This window comes from Ranitomeya variabilis, chromosome 4, assembly GCF_051348905.1.
Source record: "Ranitomeya variabilis isolate aRanVar5 chromosome 4, aRanVar5.hap1, whole genome shotgun sequence".
In the NCBI taxonomy this organism is placed as follows: Eukaryota; Metazoa; Chordata; class Amphibia; order Anura; family Dendrobatidae; genus Ranitomeya; species Ranitomeya variabilis.
In genome coordinates, this window is record NC_135235.1 from 265,035,954 (window position 1) to 265,053,755 (window position 17,802).

At 43.7% G+C, this 17,802-nt stretch overlaps 1 long non-coding RNA gene across 1 annotated transcript; it reads right to left on the reverse strand.

Annotated features, from left to right (window-relative positions):
- Window positions 1-4,196: 4,196 nt before the first annotated feature.
- LOC143764345 (uncharacterized) lies at window positions 4,197-13,787 on the reverse strand. The gene is made up of 3 exons (XR_013213154.1): window positions 13,665-13,787; window positions 11,571-11,743; window positions 4,197-5,977 (listed from the first exon to the last, which is right to left on the reverse strand). It is a non-coding gene; the product is annotated as an uncharacterized LOC143764345 (long non-coding RNA).
- Window positions 13,788-17,802: the final 4,015 nt, after the last annotated feature.

Here is a 17,802-nt window from a genome sequence, read left to right on the forward strand (position 1 = left end):
GCATCAACTTGCTGCAGATGGTGTCACTGTGCATCGGTCAAATATACAACGCTCTTTGCACAAGGAGAAGCTGTATGGGAGAGTAATGCAAAAGAAGCCGTTTCTGCAAGCACGCCACAAACAGAGTCGGCTGAGGTATGCAAAAGCACATTTGGAGAAGCCAATTTCTTTTTGGAAGAAGGTCCTGTGGACTGATGAAACCAAGATTGAGTTGTTTGGTCATACAAAAAGGCGTTATGCATGGCGGCAAAAAAACACAGCATTCCAAGAAAAACACTTGCTACCCACAGTAAAATTTGGTGGAGGTTCCATCATGCTTTGGGGCTGTGTGGCCAATGCCGGCACCGGGAATCTTGTTAAAGTTGAGGGATGCATGGATTCCTCTCAGTATCAGCAGATTCTTGACAATAATGTTCATGAATCAGTGACAAAGTTGAAGTTACACAGGGGATGGATCTTTCAGCAAGACAATGATCCAAATCACCGCTCCAAATCTACTCAGGCATTCATGCAGAGGAACAATTACACTGTTCTGGAATTGCCATCCCAGTCCCCAGACCTGAATATCATTGAACATCTGTGGGATCATTTGAAGAGGGCTGTCCATGCTCGGCGACCATCAAACTTAACTGAACTGGAATTGTTTTGTAAAGAGGAATGGTCAAAAATACCTTCATCCAGGAACTCATTAAAAGCTACAGGAAGCGACTAGAGGCTGTTATTTTTGCAAAAGGAGGATCTACTAAATATTAATGTCACTTTTCTGGTGAGTTGCCCATACTTATGCACCTGTCAAATTTTGTTTGAATGCAGTTTGCTCACTTTCTGTTAGTACAATAAACCTTATTTCAAAGCAGAAACTGTTATGACCCCAGTGGACAGGGTCTCAGAGGAACGTGTAAGTCTGCAAGATACAAAAATCCAGCTCATAGGGCTGTGGTAACTGGGTTGACCAAATAGCTACTCCTAACGCCAACACTAGAAGTAGCCGGGGATCATGCCTACGGTGATCGCTAGATGACTCGCGCCAGCCGGAGAATCTAACTACCCCTAGGAGAAGAAAACAAAGACCTCTCTTGCCTCCAGAGAAAGGGACCCCAAAGCAAGATACAAGCCCCCCACAAATAATAACGGTGAGGTAAGAGGAAATGACAAACACAGAAATGAACCAGGTTCAGCAAAGAGAGGCCAGCTTACTAATAGCAGAATAAAGCAAGATAACTTATCTGGTCAACAAAAACCCTATAAAAATCCACGCTGGAGATTCAAGAACCCCCGAACCGTCTAACGGTCCGGGGGGAGAACACCAGCCCCCTAGAGCTTCCAGCAAAGGTCAGGATACAGATAGGAACAAGCTGGACAAAAATACCAAACAAAACAAAAGCAAAAAGCAAAGAAGCAGACTTAGCTTGAAAAACAGGAACCAGGATCAGAGGACAAGAGCACAACAGATTAGCTCTGATTTCAACGATGCCAGGCATTGAACTGAAGGTCCAGGGAGCTTATATAGCAACGCCCCTGAACTAACGGCCCAGGTGAGGATATAGGAAAAGACAGACGCTCCAGAGTCAAATCACTAATGACCACTAGAGGGAGCAAAAAGCAAAATCACAACAAGAAACATTACTGTGTCCAACAGTTATTAGATATATGAAACTGAAATAGCTGTTGCAAAAAAAACAATTTTTATAAAACATTAAGCTCAGATTAATAGGGGTGCCCAAACTTTTTCATATAACTGTATATATATATATATATATATATATATATATATATATATATATATATATATTACATACACACACAAAAAGAAAAGAGGGGCAAATTAAAAAGTTGCATAAAATGTAGAGAGAAAGAGGTGCAGATACTAAAGCTAAAGTATTCCAGAGAAGTGGAGAAACAGCAACAATGAATCAGGGCCGTAAACTTTTTCTTAAATTTGTACTCGCTTCTGAGCATGATCCACGGGCATCTCAGGACCCGGACTGACACTTATCTGCATGCCCTTAAAGACCTCAAAAATATATAAAAATGGGAGAAATAAAATAAATATATATATATATATATATATATATATATATATATATATATATATATATATATATATATATATATATATATATATATACACACACACACACATACATACAGTTAGGTCCATATATATTTGGACAGAGACAACATTATTCTAACTTTAGAAAAAAAAAAAAAAATGTGACAAAACCAGCTCACCTACTAGGCATTTGTTGTGGGGAAGCCCGGATAACGTGCAGTCTTCACGTAAGGCAGTGGAACAAATAGAGGAGAAAATCAAAGCTGCAGCTTTGAAAAAGAACTTATTGTTCGAAACATGTAGCATGCTGCCATTTCTTCTCCTGTGAACCATGTTTTTGGATCTTGGATTTTATCTTCAATAAATTTTGATATTTTTGGAAGCTGGATTTTCTCCTCTATTTATTCTAACTTTGGTTCTAGACATTACCACAATAAATTTTAAACAAAACGATTCAGATGCAGTTGAAGTTCAGACTTTCAGCTTTCATTTGAGGGTATCCACATTAAAATTGGATGAAGGGTTTAGGAGTTTCAGCACCTTAATATGTGCCACCCTGTTTTTAAAGGGACCAAAAGTAATTGGACAGATTAAATAATTGTAAATAAAATGTTCATTTCTAGTACTTGGTTGAAAATCCTTTGTTGGCAATGACTGCCTGAAGTCTTGAACTCATGGACATCACCAGACGCTGTGTTTCCTCCTTTTTGATGCTCTGTCAGGCCTTCACTGCAGTGGTTTGCAGTTGCTGTTTGTTTATGGGCCTTTCTGTCTGAAGTTTAGTCTATAACAAGTGAAATGCATGCTCAATTGGGTTCAGATCAGGTGACTGACTTGGCCATTCAAGAATATTCCACTTCTTTGCTTTAATAAACTCCTGGGTTGCTTTGGCTTTATGTTTCGGGTCATTGTCCATCTGTAGTGTGAAACGACGACCAATCAGTTTGGCTGCATTTGGCTGGATCTGAGCACACCGTATGTCTCTGAATACCTCAGAATTCATTCGGCTGCTTCTGTCCTGTGTCACATCATCAATAAACACTAGTGACCCAGTGCCACTGGCAGCCATGCATGCCCAAGCCATCACACTGCCTCCGCCGTGTTTTACAGATGATGTGGTATGCTTTGGATCATGAGCTGTACCACGCCTTCGCCATACTTTTCTCTTTCCATCATTCTGGTAGAGGTTGATCTTGGTTTCATCTGTCCAAAGAATGTTCTTCCAGAACTGTGCTGGCTTTTTTAGATGTTTTTTAGCAAAGTCCAGTATAGCCTTTTTATTCTTGATGCTTATGAGTGACTTGCACCGTTCAGTGAACCCTCTGTATTTACTTTCATGCAGTCTTCTCTTTATGGTAGATTTGGATATTGATACGCCGACCTCCTGGAGAGTGTTGGTCACTTGGTTGGCTGTTGTGAAGAGGTTTCTCTTCACCATGGAGATTATTCTGCGATCATCCACCGCTGTTGTCTTCCGTGGGCACCCAGGTCTTTTTGCATTGATGAGTTCACCAGTGCTTTCTTTCTTTCTCAGGATGTACCTAACTGTAGATTTTGCCACTCCTAATATTGTAGCAATTTTTCAGATGGGTTTTTTTCTGTTTTCGCAGCTTAAGGATGGCTTGTTTCACCTGCATGGAGAGCTCCTTTGACCGCATGTTTACTTCACAGCAAAACCTTCCAAATGCAAGCACCACACCTCAAATCAACTCCAGGCCTTTTATCTGCTTAATTCAGAATGACATAATGAAGGGATTGCCCACACCTGTCCATGAAATAGCCTTGGAGTCAATTGTCCAATTACTTTTGGTCCCTTTAAAAACAGGGTGGCACATGTTAAGGAGCGGAAGCTCCTAAACCCTTCATCCAATTTTAATGTGGATACCCTCAAATGAAAGCTGAAAGTCTGAACTTCAACTGCATCTGAATTGTTTTGTTTAAAATTCATTGTGGTAATGTCTATAACCAAAATTAGAAAAAGGTTGTCTCTGTCCAAATATATATGGACCTAACTGTATATACGCACACACACACACACACACACATATACACACACACACACACTATATTTGTGACTGTACCTACAGCACAAGTTTTGCCTTAAAGGTCAATCACAAGTAATTTGAGAAGTAGCACGTCTTGTGCTACATCATCTGGGCGATGTTCTAAGATAAATGGGGGTAAAATAAAGAAATGATACGCGTTACCAACAAGTAAGAACGGAATGAGTAGGGAGCACAATGGTCAGAGAGATTCAAGGAATACCCGTGTTTTTTATTATACGGTAGGATGGTTTCCTTTATTCTTCCTTCTCTTCCAATGAGGCATTTTGTTTTTTTTAAATCTTTTGCATAGAACTATAATTATTTTTTTATTGTAGAAAATTTCCCCCCAAAAAAATGTAAGATAAAAAAAAAAAACATTACTTTTGAGTTAAGATTTACTTAATACTGTGACATCTCATCTCTAATAGCTAAGATGACGGTTAGGAGGAAGATCATGTTATACTTAAATGGAACGTGTCAACAAGCAAAATGAAAGTTGCTTCAGCTTTAACCTGCAGGTACATAACGCTATAATGCTGCCTAGCCATTGTATTGAAAGAGCAGCTTCCAGGAAAAAATGCACTTTTTTTTCCCACCGAGACGCCAGCTTTCAGTCATAGAAGTGTGACCAAAGCGGCTACAGTCATCGCTCGCTATTCTGTGAGCAGTGTCTGTAAGAACACTCCGGCACTTTTCACAGTGAGCTATCATAGTGCCAGAGAGTGCTTACAGACACAGAATATTGAGTGGTGACATGTGCTGCCCCATGACTGAAAGCTGCACTTTCAGTTCTGCGGCCAGACAGCACTGAAGCAGAAAAACCCTATATCTACAAATAAATAGTGTTGTTCCTACAGAGCAGGTTCCCTTTAATCATTCACAATAGTTTTCCAGTCCGAGTATCGTGGGCCATACTGGGACCGTGAGACGAGGATATGCAAGTTTAGGTTAACCCACATTCTTCATTTTTGTTTACATGGTGCAGATATGATTTCCTGGTTTCAAGAATTGATATTATTTAAAGTTGTAAGGTGGAACCAGAGAATGAACGTGGCATAGGGTTATTTTTAATTCAGCTTTGATTGAGTCATCCAGAGGCTGTCACTTCTGCATTGGGTGGAAAGAGTAGCTTCTGATGTTAAACCCGTTGGCCATTTGGAAAATCTTGTGCGCAGCCGGAAGATGAGGAGCAGTCTCGTACAGCCTGAGCTGTTCCTGTAATGTTACCGTGAGGCCACAGACACTGGATGGCGGAGGTCCTAATAAATAAGGTATCGATTTTAACAGAGAAATTAGAACCCGCTAATCATAATGCTAATTGTATCAATCACTTGGTGGAGGATACAGTTTGCTTCCTTCAATAGTAACATCATATTTAGACATTCCAGATGCAGCGGTGAGGCTTCAGCAATGCCCACCACCTTAATTCTTTTGGAATCCCAAATACAATCCTCTTCCAGCCCACTGTCAACCATCCCACAATACGCCGGCACCCAGGCGGTATCGTAGCCATGGTCATTCCATGTTTTTTGCATAGAGTGACCTTGATAATCAATCTTCTTCACCTTGCCAACATTGATGCTAAGCTTCAGGACAACCTGATCTGTTTTGTCACATATGGGGTATCTGAGAGCTTTGTTCTTGTCCCTACTGACGTAGACCCCTCGTCCCAGCATCCCATCGTCAGATTGCCTAAATCCATTTCCGATAATTTCTTGAGCTGCAGAGAACGTGGTCCCGTGGTACATTACATAGACCTTTCCATCCTGCGGAAGATCAGAACTGCGGAGAATGACTTCATGAAATCCAGGCAAAGTCTCCTCTCTCCAATAATCTTCAGTGTAGTTCGGGGAATATCTGGAGTGATGTGCCATGATTACTGGAATAGAGAAGGTAGAAATGTGGAGTGGATAAAGCAGCAAATGGTGCAATAAGAGGTCAACAAAACTGTCAGTCACTTATCAGCAAAAGCCTTTTCTTGTACATTCCATTCGGGACACCATTCAGTTTTACTCAGCTTTAACTATACATGTATATACATACATATATATATATATATATATATATATATATATATATATATATATATATATATATATATATATATATATATATATATACACAGTGCCTACAAGTAGTATTCAACCCCCTGCAGATTTAGCAGGTTTAATAAGATGCAAATAAGTTAGAGCCTTCAAACTTCAAACAAGAGCAGGATTTATTAACAGATGCATAAATCTTACAAACCAAAAGGTTTTGTTGCTCAGTAAAATTTTTATAAATTTTAAACATAAAAGTGTGGGTCAATTATTATTCAACCCCTAGGTTTAATATTTTGTGGAATAACCTTTGTTTGCAATTACAGCTAATAATCGTCTTTTATAAGACCTGATCAGGCCGGCACAGGTCTCTGGAGTTATCTTGGCCCACTCCTCCATGCAGATCTTCTCCAAGTTATCTAGGTTCTTTGGGTGTCTCATGTGGACTTTAATCTTGAGCTCCTTCAACAAGTTTTCAATTGGGTTAAGGTCAGGAGACTGACTAGGCCACTGCAACACCTTGGTTTTTTGCCTCTTGAACCAGGCCTTGGTTTTCTTGGCTGTGTGCTTTGGGTCGTTGTCTTGTTGGAAGATGAAATGACGACCCATCTTAAGATCCTTGATGGAGGAGCTGAGGTTCTTGGCCAAAATCTCCAGGTAGGCCGTGCTATCCATCTTCCCATGGATGCGGACCAGATGGCCAGGCCCCTTGGCTGAGAAACAGCCCCACAGCATGATGCTGCCACCACCATGCTTGACTGTAGGGATGGTATTCTTGGGGTCGTATGCAGTGCCATCCAGTCTCCAAACGTCACGTGTGTGGTTGGCACCAAAGATCTCGATCTTGGTCTCATCAGACCAGAGAACCTTGAACCAGTCAGTCTCAGAGTCCTCCAAGTGATCATGAGCAAACTGTAGAGGAGCCTTGACATGACGCTTTGAAAGTAAAGGTACCTTACGGGCTCGTCTGGAACGGAGACCATTGCGGTGGAGTACGTTACTTATGGTATTGACTGAAACCAATGTCCCCACTGCCATGAGATCTTCCCGGAGCTCCTTCCTTGTTGTCCTTGGGTTAGCCTTGACTCTTCGGACAAGCCTGGCCTCGGCATGGGAGGAAACTTTCAAAGGCTGTCCAGGCCGTGGAAGGCTAACAGTAGTTCCATAAGCCTTCCACTTCCGGATGATGCTCCCAACAGTGGAGACAGGTAGGCCCAACTCCTTGGAAAGGGTTTTGTACCCCTTGCCAGCCTTGTGACCCTCCACGATCTTGTCTCTGATGGCCTTGGAATGCTCCTTTGTCTTTCCCATGTTGACCATGTATGAGTGCTGTTCACAAGTTTGGGGAGGGTCTTAAATAGTCAGAAAAGGCTGGAAAAAGAGATAATTAATCCAAACATGTGAAGCTCATTGTTCTTTGTGCCTGAACTACTTCTTAATACTTTAGGGGAACCAAACAGAATTATGGTGGGTTGAGGGGTTGAATAATAAATGACCCTCTGAAAAAACTTTTCACAATTTAAAAAAAAAATAAACAAAGAAATAACATTCTTTTTTGCTGCAGTGCATTTCACACTTCCTGGCTGATCTACAGTCCAAATGTCACAATGCCAAGTTAATTCCAAATGTGTAAACCTGCTAAATCTGCAGGGGGTTGAATACTACTTGTAGGCACTGTATATATATATATATATATATATATATATATATATATATATATATATATATATATCAGAACCACCAAAGTCGTGACTGATGGATAGGACATGGAAGGGGTGCATGCACTTTGCCAATAGTATTTTTTGGGGGGTAAAAGGGTATCCTGATGAAAAAGCATAAAAGACGATTTAGAAGACACAGCTGCCAATGCTAACACTTTGTTTTTACAGACCCATAGACTTCTATTGGCCCTTTACATCCGTGCTGCTGGAAAAAAAGAAACGGACATGTCACCGTGCATTTTGCACATACACACGGTCAATGAAAATATGGACATGTGCATAGCACCATAGTTTATTATGGGGGTTACTGCGAAACGGATGCATGCTCCACTCTGCATGCTCGACAGGAGCCCGGGGCTTCTGCCCACTGAGCAGAATGCTAAATAGTGGATGTTTAGTAATTGAGACCCTCAACAACACAAGCCAGTAAATACTATACTATAATCACAGTAGGCACTTTTTCAACTTGGATAAATCTATCCAAAGATCAAAGCACCAGGGAACATCAGATAATCAACTGTCTATCAGTGCACCAGTTGATGAGAATCACTGGTGTGACCTACGCTTCAACCTTGCTGAGGAAACAGTGGAGGAGAGTCTGTAATTAAAGTATCCACCACAAGAGCTGTGGGATCCGGAGATCTGGATGCAAATCTTGTCAACTTGAGGTCGAGTCTGCCATATAGTAGACTAATCAAGAGGGCCATTCTGGAGTTGAACTTTACAGACACCTTGGGATGTAGCGCTCTACTTCCCGAGCCAAGTACCTAGCAATTAAAAAAGATATCAATCTATTTGTTCAATGGGGTGTGTTCTTGGACCCACCACAGGATTTTGGCAGATTTTTTCATGGCAGCTGTACTCTGGGTGCCATCCTAGTAGCTCAGGTAAGTGACAGCTCCAACATTGTCTGTCTGGACTCTCACAAGGTCAATTGTCATGAGATAAGTCACATATTCACACACAGGAGAATGGCTTGGAATTCCAAAGACATTGAGCAGGAGTGAAAACCCATGAGTCCAAGCACATTTTTTGAGTTGTTCAACTTTTAGGACTCATTTGCAATTGTGTAGCCCGACATCTAACGTAAAGAATCTCCAGTGATATAGGAGCTAGGACCATCCCAGAGAGCGAAAATGAGAGTGGAACCACCACTTAAGAGAGTGATGTACTGATTAGAGGAGTATGTTTAGAGACTACTTGGATTTGTTCCATTGCACAACTATTACTCACAGAAGTGGGTGAAACTTGGCTTATGGAAACTGTTCTATAGCGGAAATCGTGAGTTCCGGCACTTGCATCTCATAGGTGAGATTGGGGTGAGGCAAGACAGGCTACTGGAAGATGTGTAATTAGTCAATTGGAAAAAAATTCAAGCTAGTGCAGAGTTAAAGCATCTAGGAAAGTTAGAGAGAAGGAAGGAAGCAATTCAGCATGTTCAGAGTGATGTAAAGGCTCTTCCAGTTGTTCACTCTGGATTGTGTTTTTACCACGATATAAGTGAAGTTTGGGCTACAACCACCCTGCAGTGCAGGATGGCTATCACAGAGGCAAGGGCACCATGAGGCTGAAGGCTGGCCAAATGGGAGGTCAACAAATTGGTATTGAATGGGATTAGTGTCAAACCAAGGGAAACACCGAGGAGTCTGGCAGATGGGGGTGTGTGAGTGTGCATCATTGATGTCAATGGATGTCCTGAATGATTCCATCTCAAAATGCAGAGCCTTGACGTAGAACAATGTTCCCCAACTCCGGTCCTCAAGAGCCACGAACACGTCATGTTTTCAGGATTTCCTTAGGGTACCGTCACACAGTACCATTTTAATCGCTACGACGGCACGATCCGTGACGTCGCAGCTATCGTATGATTATCGCTCCAGCGTCGTAGACTGCGGTCACACGTTGCAATCACGGCGCTGGAGCGATGCCGAAGTCCCTGGTAACCAGGGTAAACATCGGGTAACTAAGCGCAGGGCCGCGCTTAGTAACCCGATGTTTACCCTGGTTACCAGCGTAAACGTAAAAAAAACAAACAGTACATACTTACATTCCGGTGTCTGTCCCCGGCGTTCTGCTTCTCTCCACTGTGTAAGCGCCATAGCCGGAAAGCACAGCGGTGACATCTGACGTCACCGCTGTGCTCGTTTCCGGCTGGCAGACGCTCACACAGTGCAGAGAAGCTGAGACGCCGGGGACAGACACCGGAATGTAAGTATGTACTGTTTGTTTTTTTTACGTTTACGCTGGTAACCACGGTAAACATCGGGTTACTAAGCGCGGCCCTGCGCTTAGTTACCCGATGTTTACCCTGGTTACAAGCGAACACATCGCAGGAATCGCTGTCACACACAACGATCCAGCGATGTCAGCGGGTGATCAAGCGACGAAAGAAAGTTCCATACGATCTGCTACGACGTACGATTCTCAGCAGGATCCCTGATCGCTGCTGCGTGTCAGACACTGCGATATCGTAACGATATCGCTAGAACGTCACGAATCGTACCGTCGTAGCGATCAAAATGGTACTGTGTGACGGTACCCTTAGTATTGCCCAGGTGATAATTGCATTACTTGGAAAGTTAAGAATTACATCACCTGTGCAATACTAAGGAAATCCTGAATACGTGACCTGTTGGTGGCTCTTGAGGACCAGAGTTGGGGAACACCGACGTAGAGGTTGAACTGTTGAGAACCATGCACCCGGGAATCCTGAACATTGGTGAGTTGGACATCTCCAGAGAGAAGGTGAGGCCTAATTGCTTAGATGCCGATACCCCTCATAAACCGGGTACATTTTGAAGTCAGAGAGTACCCGCCTCTGCCCTCCGGCCAGGAGAGTATGCATTATAAAGGAGCCCGCAATGTAGAAGTTGGAGATAGTCCAGTGTAGGTTTATCACTGACAATAGGTGGGAGTAGATGGATTCAGGGTGAAGCTGTTCTGACAATGAGTGCTAGCCAGGACCCAGATCATAAGGAAGATGGGAGTGGCTAACAGTGAACAGCCTAGAGCGTTAATGCAGGAAAGCTTCCAAGAGCTCTCAACTGAGCAGATTAAGCCCTGCACTTCTAAAAGAAATGTCCACCATTTAATATGAAGGTGAAGCACTTCTGACCAGTGCAGGGTAGGAGAAATCAGACTCTGCGATCTTCTAGCTCCTCTTTGACGCGTTAAACACGTGACACAGACAGTATTGAGGAAGTAGGAGACTTGCCCTGAGAAATTCCACATCAGAGACCTTGTGAAATATCAACCAAAAGGGACATCAGTGTAAAATTGCAAAACTGAGCAGTTTGTAATGTAAAGGGGGGGGGGGGATTGCCTTTAAAAAATGTAATAAATTGAAGAGTAGCCGGTTTAAATTTCATAAATCAATAGTAAACAAAACATGAAATTAATGTTGAGAATGAAAGATCAGTCCAGGAGGAAAGAAAAAAAAAAAAAAGATTTCTCCAATAAGTTATATCACAAAGTCTCTTACGGTGACAGTGGTCATGGTTTGGTGGTATTATTTCAGACTGCTATTGTGGTATTTTTGGTAATAATAATGCTTTTTTATGATGTGTTTAGTTTGGAAAAGTTACTGGTATTATCTGGTCCTTGTCTGTATATCTATATAATTATATTTTAATTGTTGTGGTGAGTGACACAAATGGGAGCTATTACTTACTGCAGGAAATAATCTACTATTAGAAAAGTACTAGATGATTACCTTGGTGTGCTTCAGAGCTGAAATCTTCCAGGGTTTTTTTTTCTCCCCAATATTACTCTTTATTTTCTTGATCCTGGAGACGCCCTGCCGGTCTCCAGACTACACGCAAGTGCTGGAGCCGTGCACGGAGGTCAGAGCTCCCTTACAAGAAATCAGCGCCTCCTCGGGGTGATCTAGAAATAAATGTGTCCTACAGTGATACTTGACGCTACAGATGATCCGTAGTAGGTGGGCCCTGGTGTACAGGCTATATTAGGACCCAGAAGCTTTACCTAAAACTTCTGTCAATTAAAATATACAATAAGGCTATGTTCACACAGGGTGTTTTTGCTGCTTTTTATTTTGCTTTTTTTAATGCTAAATTTCAGCTGCGCTTTACAATACCAGCAAAGCCTATGCGATATCAGAAATCTCATGCACACACATCGGCTTTTCTGTCATCAATATTTTGTGCTTTGCATGATTTTTTGGACCCAGAGCATGTCACTTCTTTCAGCATTTTTCACCCATTGACTAGAATGAGTGGTGAAAAAAAGTGCCAAAAAACTACAGGTATCAATTTTTGCAGCGTTTTGTGCCAAAACCTCATTCTGTGGAATATGACTTTTTTTCCCAATACTAAACTTTATCAGCATGTACAAAAGACAAATCTAGCATGCCAAACCAGTGAAACCACTGCAAAAAAACGCATCAAAACCCATGAAAAATGCAAGGAAAACACACTTTACTTCTGCAGCTTCTTTACTGTCAAGAGATCAGGTTTCGCTGCAGAAAAAATAAACGCAACCAACAAATGCCTAGTGTGAACTTAGCCTAAGGGTACTGTCACACAGTGCAATTTTGATCGCTACAATGGTACAATTCGTGACGTTCTAGCGATATCGTTACGATATCGCAGTGTCTGACACGCAGCAGCGATCAGGGACCCTGCTGAGAATCGTACGTCGTAGCAGATCGTTTGAAACTTTCTTTCGTCGCTGGATCTCCCGCTGTCATCGCTGGATCGTTGTGTGTGACAGCGATCCAGCGATGCGTTCGCTGGTAACCAGGGTAAACATCGGGTTACTAAGCGCAGGGCCGCGCTTAGTAACCCGATGTTTACCGTGGTTACCAGCGTAAAAGTAAAAAAAAAAAAACCGTACATACTCACCATCTGATGTCCGTCAGGTCCCTTGCCGTCTGCTTCCCGCTCTGACTGTCTGCCGGCCGGAAAGTGAGAGCAGATCACAGCGGTGACGTCACCGCTGCACTCTGCTCTCACTGTACGGCAGCTCAGTCAGAGCAGGAAGCAGACGGCAAGGGACCTGACGGACATCAGATGGTGAGTATGTACGTTTTTTTTTTTTTACTTTTACGCTGGTAACCACGGTAAACATCGGGTTACTAAGCGCGGCCCTGCGCTTAGTAACCCGATGTTTACCCTGGTTACCCGGGGATTTCGGCATCGCTCCAGCGCCGTGATTGCAAAGTGTGACCGCAGTCTACGACGCTGGAGCGATAATCATACGACGCTGCGACGTCACGAATCGTGCCGTCGTAGCAATCAAAATTGCACTGTGTGACAGTACCCTAAGTGTTTTAAACTTTACTCACCAAAAACTCATTGTGGGAACATAGCCTAAGGAAGCTGAATGAGGCAAAAAAAGCATCCGTTTTCTTGATGAAACTTGGACGATATTACTTTAGATCCTCACATGAACCCATCGACCCTGGAGACCCTGCTCAGCAATTAGGTTGGGTTCACACCTTGCATATTTGGTGCCGATTTTTTCACACATAAAGTCCACAGCTTTTTACAATAATGGCAAAGTAATTAAGTTAATTCTCTCGCCCACATAATGAGGTTTTTTTTGCATCCACTTCAAAATACAGCACCAGCTCAGCAGATGAGATTTACTGCACCTAGTAGAGATATTGAAATGTGTAACACTTTGATCCTTTTTGTAGATTTTCATTGCAAAGTTTTCAGCGTACAAGGTGAAATCTGCCATAAATCAGCAAGAAAATTCACATGTAACACCTGCATGTTTTGCTGCAGAAAAACAGCCTGAAATTTGCTACAAGTGCCGATGCCTCATTCATTCAGCTCTTTACCTTCAGTTCCCAGATTTGTGCTCTGTATGAAGTGGAGAAATGCACTTAGACAATGGCAGCTCCATGGACAGGACTCACATTAGTGACTGATTCTTAGCACATGAGCTAATTGATGACCACCACAGGATATTGTGATGCCTACATTAAGTTATGTTAACAAGTTGCGTTTTTGCTGCGTTTTTTTTTTTGCAAACAAAACCTGCTCTCTTGGCAGTAAGGGTACTGTCACACAGTGCAATTTTGATCGCTACGACGGCACGATTCGTGACGTTCTAGCGATATAGTTACGATATCGTTGTGTCTGACACGCTCCTGCGATCCGGATCCCCGCTGAGAATCGTACGTCGTAGCAGATCGTTTGAAACTTTCTTTCGTCGTCTAGTGTCCCGCTGTGGCGGCATGATTGCATCGTGTGACACAGGTTGTATACGATGTGCGCACAGTAACCAACGGCTTCTACATCGCAAATACGTCATGAAATTATCGCTCCAGCGCAGTGTATTGCAACGTGTGACCATAGTCTACGACGCTGGAGCGATAATTATACGACGCTGCAACGTCACGAATCGTGCCGTCGTAGCGATCAAAATTGCACTGTGTGACAGTACCCTAAGGCTACTTTCACACTAGTGTCGTTTGGAATACGTCGCAATGCATCGTTTAGGAGAAAAAACGCATCCTGCAAAGTTGCCCGCAGGATGCGTTTTTTCCCCATAGACTTACATTAGCGACGCATTGCGACATATGGCCACACGTCGCATCCGTCGTGCGACGGATGCATCGTGTTTTGGCGGACTGTCGGCACAAAAAAATGTTCAATGTAACTTTATTTGTGCGTCGAGTCCGCATGCGCGGCCGAAACTCTGCCCCCTCCTCCCCGCTCATCACACTGGGCAGCGGATGCGTCGTAAGACTGCATCCGCTGCCCACGTTGTGATTAATTAGCACACTGTCCATCGGTAGTACGTCGGGCCGACGGTTTGCGACGGCCCGTACCGACGGACTAGTGTGAAAGTAGCCTAAAGAAGCTGCTTCCAAAAAGCTGGTTTTGCTGTGTATTTGCTTTGGGTTTTTTCAGCATGTATGAACCAGCACATACACAATTAACATGCATTAGTCTGGGAATCTCACTGCGATAAAATGCAGCCTAGTGGGCCTCGCCAACCACCTGCCACCCCGTTAACCAAAACTGCTGCTCTTTCCTCCCCCATCACCATGGAAAGAGTTTTCACACAGGTCTCCAGTAAAGATGAGAGAATATTGTCGACTCCCTTCTTATTTGGCAAGCTATAGCGCTTACCAAAGAAGCTGCATTGGGAACCCAGATACCTGGGGTGCTCCCGATAATCAGCTGTTCCGAGCCGCAGCTGCATGTGTCGCGGCTGTATGACAGGCACAACACATGCATGGAGAGCCCAACAAACAGGCTCTCCACGCATGTGTTGTGCCTGTCACACAGCTGCGACACATGCAGCTGCGGCTCGTAACAGCTGTTTAACGGGAGTGCTCCAGATAACCGGGTTCCCGATGCAGCTTCTTTGGTAGGCGCTATAGCTTGCCGCATAAGGAGGGAGCCAACGATGTTTGCTCATCTCTAGTTTCCAGCCGCAGAACCTCCACTTGTTTACCTGCTACAGTCGGAGTGAGTGAGAGCCCGTCAGCTGTTACGGAAGTGGACATACCTGTTGTTTTTGACAAAACTCAGACATTGAGCTCACCACATCTTTCTCAGTCCGCCATAACATCTCTGCCTGTACCACACTCACAGTCCAGCTGTTTGTCGTGTTCACCCTACTTCACTCTCTCTCAGCACAACAGCCAGCCCTCGATCTTGCAGTTATGGTCACGTAAAAGATTTTTTCCTCCTACACATGCCAAGCTAAGAGCTTGAATTTCACCATCTCCAATCTGTTGGCCATGAAAATGTTGCCTTTCCGCCTGGTGGATACATATGGTTTCCGAAAGCTGATGGCCGTCACAGTCCCCCAGTACCAGTTGCTCAGTTGCCATTACTTCTCTAAGAAAGCTGTGCCTGCGCTACACCAGCATGTCGCAGACAACATCACCCGTTCCCTAAAAAATCTGTGTCTGCCAGGCTGCATTTCACAACTGACACCTGGACGAGCAAGTATGGCCAGGGGCATTACATCTGGCTGACTGGGCACTGGGTGACTCTGGTGGCTGTGGGGGCAGGCGGGGAGGGGCTGCTCCACAAGTCTTGAAATCCCCAAGGCTTGAAGCACAAAACCTCTGTATCTAACACTTCCTACACTGATTCTGCCTTCTTCACCTCCTCTAGGGCCTCCACCAGCACCCTCAAACTCTCTCTTAATGAGAAACACATTCCAACAGTGAAGAAAGAATCCCCGCCACCTTCATACTATGCAGCAGAGCTCACCGCAATCAGGCAGTGTTTAAATTAATATGCCTTGTAGATCGCAGTCAAGAGTTTGAGCAATGATTGTTTCCACTACACCTGGAGCCAGGGAAGTCCATGTGTGATAACGGTGCAAGCCTGATGGAAACCCTAATCTGGTGCAACCTCACACACATGCCCTGCATGGGTCACATCCTGGTGGTACAAATATTTATCTACCATTATCCTGGCTTAGATGCGCTGCTGCAGAAAGCACGGTCGCTGTGTGCTCCTTCCACTGTCATCGACATACATAGCTACAGAGGTCTTTCAGCCTACCGGTTGATATGCAATGTGTCGACACAATGGAATTCCACTCTGCACATGTTGCAGTGACTGTGGCAGCAGCAAAGAGCCCTTGTGCAATTTTGTGCTATGTAATTTTGCATAGCCTGGGTCAACGCAGTACGGACTTGGTACAAATCACATTTGCTGAGTGGGCACAGATGAAGGACCTCTGCACCCTTCTGCACAGTTTCGAAATGACTACTAAGCCTACTACTATTGACTACTAAGATACTTAGCACTGATGATGACGTCATTGGCATCACTACACTGGTCATCTACGTACACTACTCTGAATAGTTTGAGGGAGGAGGTCATGGTCCCAGAGGAAAAGGAGGAAGAAAAGGAGGATGCAGAAGGGATAACAATATCTCTAAGTTCCGTACTATTGGCACACAGGTTGGTGCCATGGGAGGGTGTATTACAGAGATCGAGGAGGTCTCATGGTACATGACAAACTGTTAGTGAAGGTGCAGGAGCCGAGAAACAAATGGAGGAGGATGAAGAGTTAAAGGTGATGGGCACACAACAGTCAGGAAATGTAAAGGATCCCCTCTCTGTTGTCTGTGGTTTGCAGGAAAGGATGGAGGAATCAAGCTTGAGTGTTACTCCAACACCAACACACCATAGACTTGGACGTCATGAAATCGCCCGACACATGAGCGCATTTTTTACACCATCCTGTGCACCAGTGTTATGATCCCAATGGCAGAGGATCTCAGGAGTACCAGCTAAGTCTGCAAACACAAAAAACCAGCTCATAGGGAAGTGGTAACTTGACTGACCGTATACCTGATACTAGCACAAACAACTAGCAGCAGCCGGGGAACGTACCTACGTTGGTTCTAGACGTCTCGCGCCAGCCGGAGAACTAACTAACCCTTTCAGAGAAAATAAGACCTCTCTTGCCTCAAGAGAAAGGACCCCAAAGTTAAAATACAAGCCCCCAACAAATAATAACGGTGAGGTAAGAAGAAATGACAAACTTAAGAATGAACTAGATTTAGCAAAGAGGCCCACTGACTAATAGCAGAAAATAGAAAGATGACTTATACGGTCAGCAAAAAACCCTACAAAATATCCACGCTGAATATCCAAGAACCCCCGCACCGACTAACGGTGTGGGGGGAGGATAACAGCCCTCCTTGAGCTTCCAGCAAAAACAGGAATCACATTTAAACAAAGCTGGAACAAAATAAGGGAAATTCAAATGCACAAAAATAAGAAAGCAGGACTTAGCTTATCTTGCAAAATCAGGAGACCAGGAGACAGGAGAAAACAGACAAGGTCTGATAACAACGAATCCAGGCACAATACAGAGTATCCAGGAAGTTTATATAGACACACCCAGGACAAACGAAGCAGGTGAGTGCCAACCTGGGGAAAGACACTCCAAGTGCCATACCGCTAATGACCACAAGAGGGAGCCAAGAACTA